This window comes from Mustela putorius, unplaced genomic scaffold, assembly GCF_011764305.1.
Source record: "Mustela putorius furo isolate JIRA1106 unplaced genomic scaffold, ASM1176430v1.1 tig00003867_pilon_pilon_pilon, whole genome shotgun sequence".
In the NCBI taxonomy this organism is placed as follows: domain Eukaryota; kingdom Metazoa; phylum Chordata; class Mammalia; order Carnivora; family Mustelidae; genus Mustela; species Mustela putorius.
Genome location: NW_025422019.1, coordinates 27,248,201 through 27,258,708, shown reverse-complemented (window position 1 = coordinate 27,258,708; position 10,508 = coordinate 27,248,201). Strand labels below are relative to the sequence as shown.

The following is a 10,508-nucleotide window of genomic DNA, read 5'->3' as shown; positions in this document are numbered from 1 at the left end:
ATATGAAATCCTCAGAGAAGAAATAATCACATGAGAAGTTAATACCCAGACGGGTTCCCTGAGCTCAAAGGTAGAGTATGGCTGTTCATATTGGGTGAGGCAGAAGGCCCCGAGACCTTTGCTTAGTGTTTATGTTTATGTAAGAATGACTAAACTTTTGAGCATAAACTGATATTAATATTAAGTTAAAATTTAACTTAAGTAGCCCATATGGAAATGCCATTTGACCTGAGAAGGCATTTGAGCTACTAATAACACCACTGCCATTGAAAGAATGATCTTAGTTCTCTCTTTGAGAATGATCTACTCTCTTCTCTCCTTTTGAGTATTTGGAAGTATAGTTAAATAAGATAAGCAGTAGCTTAGTTTCTACTGAATATATAAACCTAAGCAATTAATTAAAAAACAAAATAGGATAATGACTTAGTATCCCAAACAAGTGGAGAAAAATCACACCAGTGACTCTGCAAAAAGTAACAGCCATATTTTAATAATATTTTCATTCTGTTGTCTCTAATGTTGAGTTGATATTAAAGGCATGCTCAATAAATACACAAGGTGAGCATATGCTAGCTTGTGCAAGGCTTATTCATAAAAGCAGTAAGAGGCAGATGAATCAACAAAGAAGAATGTAATTTTTGAGAAAAGTGAAAAGGAAATCAATACAGGGGAGCATCACAAGATCAAGCAAAACAAGCATTCAAAATTGAGAGAGTGATTGATATCACAAGCTGAAGATAAATATGAAAAAAGATTCACTCTAAGTCTTGATATCATATTTGTATATCAAAATAATATAACATAGGGCAAAAGTTAAGGGTACTGAAACCAGTGTGATTCCCAGAGTGACCCCCAAGACCTTTGATGTTTTATTGTCTCATTTGTTCTCATCTGTATTTGGTAGATTTGGTATAAGGAGATGATATAACTATCTGTGTGTATACACTGAGCCTCAGATATAGCAACTGCTGTCCACAAAATGATGAGGGAACAGAAGGTTGGCTGAGGACAAGGCAGAAGATGACACCCTGCAATGTTCCCCCACTCCCACCCTCACTCCTGGGTGGGACATATGTGACAATCTTTTTTTTTTTTAATTTAAATTTTTTTTATTAACTCATAATGTGTTATTAACCCCAGGGGTACATGTCTGTGAGTCGCCAGATTTACACCTCACAGCACTCTCCACAACACATAACTTCCCCTACTATCTTAATGTTAATACCTAGCTAGAGGGAAAAACCTTGACAATGACAAGGTCTCAAGATCTCTGGTATCTTGTAGGTCCTCTTTAGCATATGAAAGTTCTTTTGAAACCTCCCTTTTTTCTTATCTCTCCCAATCCCAAAGTAAATAACCTGCCACACCTCACAACCTTATGGCAGCAGCTCTTTCTGCCAATGGGTCCTATCCTTGTGCTTTAATAAACCACCACTTTGCACCAAAGATGTTTCAAGAATTCTTTCTGGGTCATCAGCTCTGCTCAGACTCCTCTGAACCTCACCTATGTTCTAAAATTCATCAAGGGCACCTGGGTGTCTCAGTGGATTAAGCCTCTGCCTTTAGCTCAGGTCATGATCTCAGGGTCCTGGGATCCAGCCTCACATCAGCCTCTCTGCTCAGCAGGGAGCCTGCTCCCCCCCACCCCTGCCTGCCTCTGCCTACTTGTGATCTCTCTCTGTCAAATAAATAAATAAAATCTTAAAAAATAAAACTTTATCAAAATCTGTTAAAATATTTAATGAGCTTCAGTAAAAGAGTATTTTTAAAAGATTAATCTATATGGAAGTCATTGACGGGAGTTAGAATGCATCATAGAAACTTATGGAAGAATATGTAAAAGAATTAGGGATGCAAGTTCCCTTAATGAGTAAATAAAATCCTTCTTCCTTGTACTTTTGATTAATTAATGGCTAAATATAAAATTGCAAAACCAAGGTGGAAAAGTGGACAGGAAGAGTTGTTTTAGAGAGGAAAATAATAGTTTTCATTGATGAAGTAGATGAAAGGCACAATATTTTACTGGTGTTATTTCCTACTATCACACAGCTGTTGACATCAGACTTAATGATTTAGTTAAAAGGCTTGCTTTGGAATACAGTGTCATTGGAAATGACCGAAGATATTTTTATGACAGTATCAGAACCTTTCAAAGGATGAAAGGTTTACTTGGATTCAGAATGAGATAACATGTCTTTGAGAAGAATGAGAACAGTGAGTACCATGGACAGTATCTCTTCTAGTTTAGACATTTCTGTCCCACCTTTGCCTTTTGACATAGCTATGTGCCACCCACACTAGTAGTTATTTAGTATCTTTCTTTAAATAAACTCCTTTTCAAAATCTTGAATATTTATATTACCTAAATATTGCCTATATTCCTAAGCAATATCTAAGGTATTTTTAATGTGTTGATCATCTTTTATATAATGTATGTTGAAATAAATAGGCAACTATATCAATTTTTAAATAATAAAATCTGTTCATGCATTGTCTCAACTCAACTTTCAGTGATAAGCTCGCTATACTTTGGGAAACCGTGTAATAAGAGATATAATAGGAAAAGAGAAAGAATGCAAAATGATTAGAAGTTACAGTTCATCATTTGCTCCCAGCTCTGTAGAACTCTGGGTTATCTGGGTCAAAAATTCTTTGCAGCCTCGGAGGAAAACAAAATAAAACAACCCACAAAGCTTTTCTTATTTTTAGGAGTGAATCAGAACCAGGAATGTAGTACTTTTATCAAGTATGTACTATAAAATCCAAAAGCTGCTTACAATGTTACTCTCCTAGTTTGTAAGTTTTTAACAAACATTTAAACATACTTTAACATATACTTTTAAATCCCTCCATCAAAGTTTGGGATTTTCAGACATGAGCGCTTTATTCAAAGCTTTTGACTTTGCTATAATTTTTAGTAGAACCAAGTGAAGTAGAGGAACCCTTGCTTATTCAGACCACTCCTTTAATTTTATACTTCAAGATATTTTACATAGGTAATATTTTAACACCACATACTAGAAAGTATCTGTGGAACTTTCTGAGAATCTGCAGTATAAAGTGTTCAAATGTCTGAGGAACTAATAACATTTTCTTGATAGAATAATGCTTTCATGTCACATAAAATGAAACTGTCAGCATTCCTTTGTAGGTTTCTCTCAAGCTTAAGAGCAGGTCCTTGACAGTTCTAGAATTGCCTTTAAATATCTTATTGAAATGTAGATTAACACTGTAACATCTTATAATGGCTGGAAAACCTTTCCCTTTAAACACTTGTAGATAAGCAAGTATTAGTAAGTATTAACATTAGCTGCTATATTTTAGCGTTTTTCCCTAAATGTTGTTCTTCCCATGACCTAATATTTAGACTCATTTTAAAAAAGGGCGTATTACCAAAGATTGGAATGTAGATTTTACTACTAAAAGGTAATATAGATAGATATGTCAATTTAGAACATCAATTTATACTACTCATTATTAAGATCAGGTTAAGGATTAAAGCATTTGCTTCATCAAATTTTTGGAGGATCAAAAGACTCTAAAATAGAGAAAAATAATATAATATACCATAAAATTGTAACATAGTATATTAATTTAGCAATACTCAATAAATATTTATTTACTAATTTAAAATTGTAATTGAGTCTATGATGACGCAAATAAAAATAAAAGACCCCTCACATTTTGAAGTTGCAATGTTTTGTCTGGAGGCTGCTACCTTCTCTAACATTATTACCTGTGCCACACAGGTGTGTAAGGTAAGATGAAATGACTATCTTCCAATCCTCCTACCCCTGTGACCCATAGCACCTGGCATCAAGATTCTACTTCCTTTCATTTTGAAGACTTGAGGTTGATAATGATAGTAATCTTATTACTGCCATTAGCAGTCAGGATATATTGATCACATTTAACACCAAGGAAAGACTTGGCAAAATAGATTCCCTAAGTAAATGATTCTTAAGATTTTCCTTAAGTAACTGTGAGAGGTTTGATTTTAGTTTGTCACCTCCAGCACTGGTCAATAAACTATATAATATATCATAACAATCAGTCAGGACTGCATAAATATATAGAGAAATAATATATAGTTATTGAATATTTATTCATATCTAGAACTGTGCTAGAAACCATGAGAGATACGAAGGACATAAAGACATTCCTTGTCTTTGCAGAAAATATAATCATATTGGGAAGATTGGATGGATATGCTTCATTTTAATTAGTAAACTGTGGAGTAAACCAAATTATCTATCTCTTAAATTAACAGTAGAATAAACAATGACAGAAACAGAAATATCAGTAATAACTGCATGTAGTAGGAGGTAGAAACTGAATGATTTGGAATCAAAATTTGCAGATTTTCTGCAAATCTGAGTAGTATTATCTTAAGTATAGAACTCACCTATTGGGGTCTCTAATAAAGAAATACCCCAGGTTTTATAAATTTACTAATAAAAACATGCCATTACAGTTTTATATATATCTTGTGCTATGCAACCTCTAAGTTTGCCAAGAATAATTACACAAATATTTGATTACAACCTAGATGGATGTTAATACAACAGACACAGGGGAGGGCAGTTTGCTAATGGAAATGCTAGAGATTAGGTGTTATAGCTAGTGCCCTTTTCAAAATTAAATGCAGAAGATAAGAAAGTTTCTCTAATAAATTGCTGTTTACACAATTATTTTCAATAAATTAGGGATTCTACTTACATTTTATTTTTAAGTGGAGGAATGAGATAAAATATATAGCCATTATTCATCTCTATGCTGAAACAGAAGTATTTTTACTTATATATGCAGGCATATATAGATATATTTTCCTTATTTATCACATAAGTTTATTGAAATAACTTTATTAAAATAGAGATCACAAAACGTATTCATGTCCCAAAATCCTGTAATGGCTAACTAATTTATTATTATTTATCTATCAAAATAATAGATTTTGAAATGTGAACATTTCTTGGCAAAGGTGGTGTTAGGGAATGTGTCACAGAAATGGAATTGCTTCAATACTACAACAGGCAGATGTATATCAAACATATATAAACATCTGAACACAGATAAGAAAATATTGGCTAAATATCAAATGAGATAGAAACAATTTATTTTTAAAAAATTATCAGAAATGAAATGGAAAAAGTTCAGAGCCAGGTATATAGAACCTCCAGGGCCTGTGGTCCAAAGGAAAAGAAAAAAACAATTTAACATTAAAATATTCAATGAAACAAACTCAGCCCTATGGTAGTTCCTAAATACACAAAAATGTTACATTTTTAAATTGTAAAAAATAATTTTTTTCTTCTATAGTATCTGATAATGAGAAGGCATTAAAGCACTTCCTTGGGAAGTATTTCCTCTCCTTAAACCCAAACTTAGATGTGAACTGGTTCACCATCAAGTTGTTCATGTATGAGCTTTTAAAAGGGGGAAATACTTGGTTTATGTAATGAAGGTTAAACCTGATATCTGAAAGAGAAAAAAGAACAAGGGAAAAAAAAAAAAGTAGACTTAGCCAAGCCCTAGCAAAGAAACACATTTCATGAACACATTGTGAGTTTCTATTTAACATATAATAACTGAATCAAATGGATAAAGATTAATTTTACTAATTATTCTATTTATAATCTAGAGCTTTATATTCGTTGTCCCAATAATTTTTTTTTTAATCTAGAATCACCTGGGAAGCTTTTAATTTAGAGAGAGAGAGAGAGAGAATGAGGAGGGGGAGCACAAGCAAGGGAGGGGACAGGAAGGGGCTGGGGAGAGGGAGAGAGAAGCAGACTCCCTGCTGATCAGGGAGCCTGATGTGAGGCTGTATTCCAGGACAAGAAGATCATGACAAGAGCCTAAAACAGGCACTTTACCTACTGATACACCCAGGTGCCTCTCATAGGATGCTTTTAAAAATACAAATCTGTTTTCTAAAATTTATTAATCCATCACAAGATCACAAGTAGGCAGAGAGAGAGGGAGAGAGGGAAGCAGGCTCCCTACTGAGCAGAGAGCCCGATGCGGGACTCCATCTCAGGACCCTGAGATCATGACCTGAGCCAAAGGCAGCGGCTTAACCCACTGAGCCACCTGGTGCCCTAAACTTTTTTTTTTTTTTAATAAAAGTATACAATTTTAAAACTAGGAGTTTGAGAGACTGACAGAAAAACTTGATATAGGTTTCATTCCAGGAACATAATTTTTACTGCTGTAATAGAATGGATTGAGTATAGGTGTCTGTGACAGAGAAAGTAGGTAAACCAGTTAGAGGATCATTACAATAGTTCAGGTAAGAAACAAAAAAAGGCTAGGAGAAAGATGGTTTACAAAATACTTTCAGTGTCTTCTGTCCGTGCCTCATGGCTCCCCCAAATACTAATTATTTTGCATGACATCAAGGGTTTTGTTTTGTCTTTTAAATTCGACTTGGGTTTAGCTAATAGGAAATACCAGCCTGTGACTAGAGGTCGGCAACAGAATGAAGTTAGGTTTTTATTCCCTGGCTCCTTCTGTGTGTTGACTTCTCTTCTATCAGAGGACGTGGTTAATCTTAGACATCTTTCACCATGGAGCTAGCCTTTCTAGTTTCTAGTAACTCTTCCCTTTGTCCTCTCAGCTTACATTGTCAACAGCTTCTTATTGCTTGCTCCTAGCTGTGAGGTCTTGAAGTATTTCTGGTTGGTTTCCACAAACCCTACTTACCCTATCTTTTAAATATGTTTTCATTTAACATATACTTCACATTACCCACTCTAAGTGGTTCACCCTTTTATGGCAGGACCCTGAATGATACAGGTAGCAATTGTGGAAAGATATATAGACTTATTTACATACATACACTTGATGCATACAGAGGATAGGATTTAATGATGATTTAGAAATGGAGGGTGTGAAAATGGAGGTATCAAGGATGACTTCCAGATTTCTGGCTTGATCAGTAGGTGAATGGGAGTATTGTTTGTAAGAGATGAAGATTCTCATCTCTTAGAGAGAATTCAGGTGGTATGGGAGCAGGTCAGGACTTCTGTCTGGACCATATTGAGTGGAAATGTCAAGCTGACAAATTAGTCAAAAGTCAGAAGAGAACCATAGAGTATCAGTACACATTTTGTTGATGTGAGGGCATCTATGTTATTTCAAGAGAGAACCGAAGTGAGCATACAACAAAGTCCAAATCATTATGAAGTCTATGGTCTACTTGCGGAAGAAGTCATGAAAAAAATAAAGTACAATGTTAAATTAATTCTACATAACAAAAGTTCAAGCAGGTATAAGATAACATAATGAGAGGTGCATGGGTGACTCAGTTGGTTAAGCATCTCCCTTCGATTCAGGTCATGATCCCAAGGTCTCAGGATCGAGCCCCATATTGGGCTCCCTGATCAGTGGGAAGCCTGCTTCTCTCTCTCCCTATGCCCCTCTCCCTGCTTGGGCTCTCTCTCTCTCTCTTTCTCAAATAAATAAATAAATAAATAAATAAAATCTTTAAAACTATATAATATAATGAGAAGACAATGCATTTTGGAGGTTGAAAGAAGTGATAGCTAATATTATTCCTAATAGAGACATGCTGAATAGGTGAAAAGATGGAGGAAGGCTATTCTAGGCAGAGAAACAATATTCATCTTAAATTTCTGTGGAAGAAAGGACTATAGTTCACTTGAAAAACTGAAAATTGACTAGTGTGGCTGAAGATTAGTGAGCAAAGGAAGAAGTAGCATGAGATCAGGTTGCTGAGGTTGACAGAAGACCAGATTATTAGGTCATGACTGTTAGGATGCTATTTGATACCTAGTCATAAAGCAACTTAACTTTAATACAAATCTTAAGATGACCACAACTGTCATATAAACTTCATTATTAGATCTTATACTATGCATATCAGATACAATTGGGATGCTCAATATTGTTCTTTTTTTTTTTTTTCTTTTTTTTTTACAATTGGGCCAATTGACTCATCTACTTTGTAGTAAAGCACTACTTGTTAAGGGCATTGATGGAGAAGAGAGAGGATATCTGATAATTCACATGGCATGTCTTTATACCTTAAATTGAACTTTATAAATTGGAAATTATTTTTGTTTTCCCTTCAGGTACCCTTACCCTTTATGACTTATTACATATGAAAAACAAACCTATCATATAGAAATATTGGGAAATAAAACCATAAGTATTACTTATAGTTTATACTGGACATTTTCACTAGGACTTAGTTGTCCTAGTCTTTTTGCAAGAGCTAGTGATTTTACTAGTTTAGTGGAAGACGTTCATATCTGAACCTGAGGTTGCCTGTGGTTACTTATTGTGGTATCCATAATAAACACACAATGAACAAATTATAGCTCTATTCAAGGATGATACATTTATTCTTCAAATGAAGAAAAAATATTAAAAATTCTTCAAGAAGAGATAATTCTTATACAGTGCCACTATATGTTAGGCACTGTTTTAAAATCTCCATATGTATTAAATCATTTACTGACTGTAAAAATCCTATGAGGCAGGGACTCTTACCATCAGCATTTAGGCATGAGGCAACTCCACCACAGGAAGTTACAAACCTGTCTAAGGATGTCTGGGCAGTATACTGTAGTCTGGAAATTCAACATGATGGTCTTGCTTTGGTATATCATCCTTGTGTAGGTGCCATGCTAATCTTCTCTGTGTCATTTCAATTTTAGTATATGCATTGCCAAAGTGAGCATAGCAGTCTTGTTTTATAATACTCCATCTCAACTCTCATCAGTTAGTATCTTTCTTTAATGGAAGAAGATCCATTCAGGGAAAGTAAACCATTACATTACTGAGTAGGTCTTGGGCCAAATTCTTATCAGTGATATTTTCTTGAGTGGCAATGTCAAAGAGTTGAAACCTTATGCATGTGTTAAAATGGATAAAATTGGTCAGTAGTTCTTATAACTAGGAATATGTCACTGCACAGGTTAAGTGATATTTTAATCACTTTTTCTTTTCAATTTAAACACCTATAGAACTAAGGAATGAATTTGAAGGAGTTGCTGGTTTGATCTAAACATATGTTAACGAAATCAAAAATAAAACTGATTCTTACTAGAGTGTTTAAATATCTACTAAATAATGGGAAATTTAACAAAGGAAAATGTCCATCTATCTACCTATCATCTATCTATCTTTCCATCATCTATATTTTTTCCACATACATTTCTTAAAATATTAAAATAAAGTCTGAGTATAATGACTATTTGCAGGTATTTGGCCATTTTATTTTTATTTATTTATTTATTTATTTTAAGAGTTTATTTATTTATTTGACAGAGAGAGATCACAAGTAGATGGAGAGGCAGGCAGAGAGAGAGGAGGAAGCAGGGTCCCCGCTGAGCAGAGAGCCCGATGCGGGACTCGATCCCAGGACCCTGAGATCATGACCTGAGCCGAAGGCAGCGGCTTAACCCACTGAGCCACCCAGGTGCCCCTGGCCACTTTATTTTTGAAGAATAAAATTCCAATAATTCCCTAGAGTTGTTTCTCAAGTTTAAAATGTCTGTAAAGAGCAGAAAGCATATAAACTTCATTTTGTAAGATTTTCTTCCTGTCAAGATGATTTGTTTTGAGAAGCATCTGAGGGTCTATAAGGCCACCCACCATTTTAATAACTCTGATTGTTCTGTGTATCATCAAGTCACTGCGTCCAATCTGGACAGTTTCATTTTACATAACTATAAATTTTACTCTCTAACTGTCATTATTATAAATTGATCTCAATAAGAAAATGTTCATCATTGTTACGGGATGGGGGAAAAAAGCTCAACACAGCATATATTTCAATCTTCCAACAATATAATCACATACTTCTAAGTATACAGCTCTATGTATGATTCAAAGTATAGAGTTTCTAAATACTATTTTGGCCTTTTATATTTCCCATTTTATTTCTTGCTGCCAATATAAATTTAATATCTACTAAGCAAAGGGTCTCAACTTTTGTTAAGGATGTTTTTGAAGGTATTGTCATTTGTAATTTCTTTTCTATGAAATATTTCAGTGTTCAGAATTTAATTCTAGGGTGAAGTGTCAAATATGAGGTTGCTGGCTACATAAATACTAACCCCCTACCCCCAATTCAATTTCAAGGAGCAATTCAGGTGAGAGTAAATAAATAAATAAAAGGTTTGGTTAATGTTGGACATTTGCTTGGTACCGTGTCATTCAAAACTCCTTCCATTTAAAAACAAAATTTGCATTGACATATGAATGATGTATAATGCAGCATAATTACTTACGGGGTCTTTGAAAAGAGAAGCCCCCTTTTTTCCAAGTGATTTAACTTTGAAAAGGAATTACTTCACATGCCCAACAAATACTATTAAAAAGCATTTTATGAGGTTCTTTCCCTGCATATTTCTACACATGGACAGACTATTGTGTGTTCTAAAACCTGTATTTACATGACACACTTTTATGGTCCAATGGGCAAACACTACTTAGTCCTAAAATAACATCACAGTAATGACTACAGTCAAGACAGC

At 34.4% G+C, this 10,508-nt stretch overlaps 1 non-coding gene across 1 annotated transcript; it reads right to left on the bottom strand.

Annotated features, from left to right (window-relative positions):
* Nucleotides 1-8,601: 8,601 nt before the first annotated feature.
* Nucleotides 8,602-8,704, bottom strand: LOC123387963. Its single transcript, XR_006602452.1, has one exon. It is a non-coding gene; the product is annotated as a U6 spliceosomal RNA (small nuclear RNA).
* Nucleotides 8,705-10,508: the final 1,804 nt, after the last annotated feature.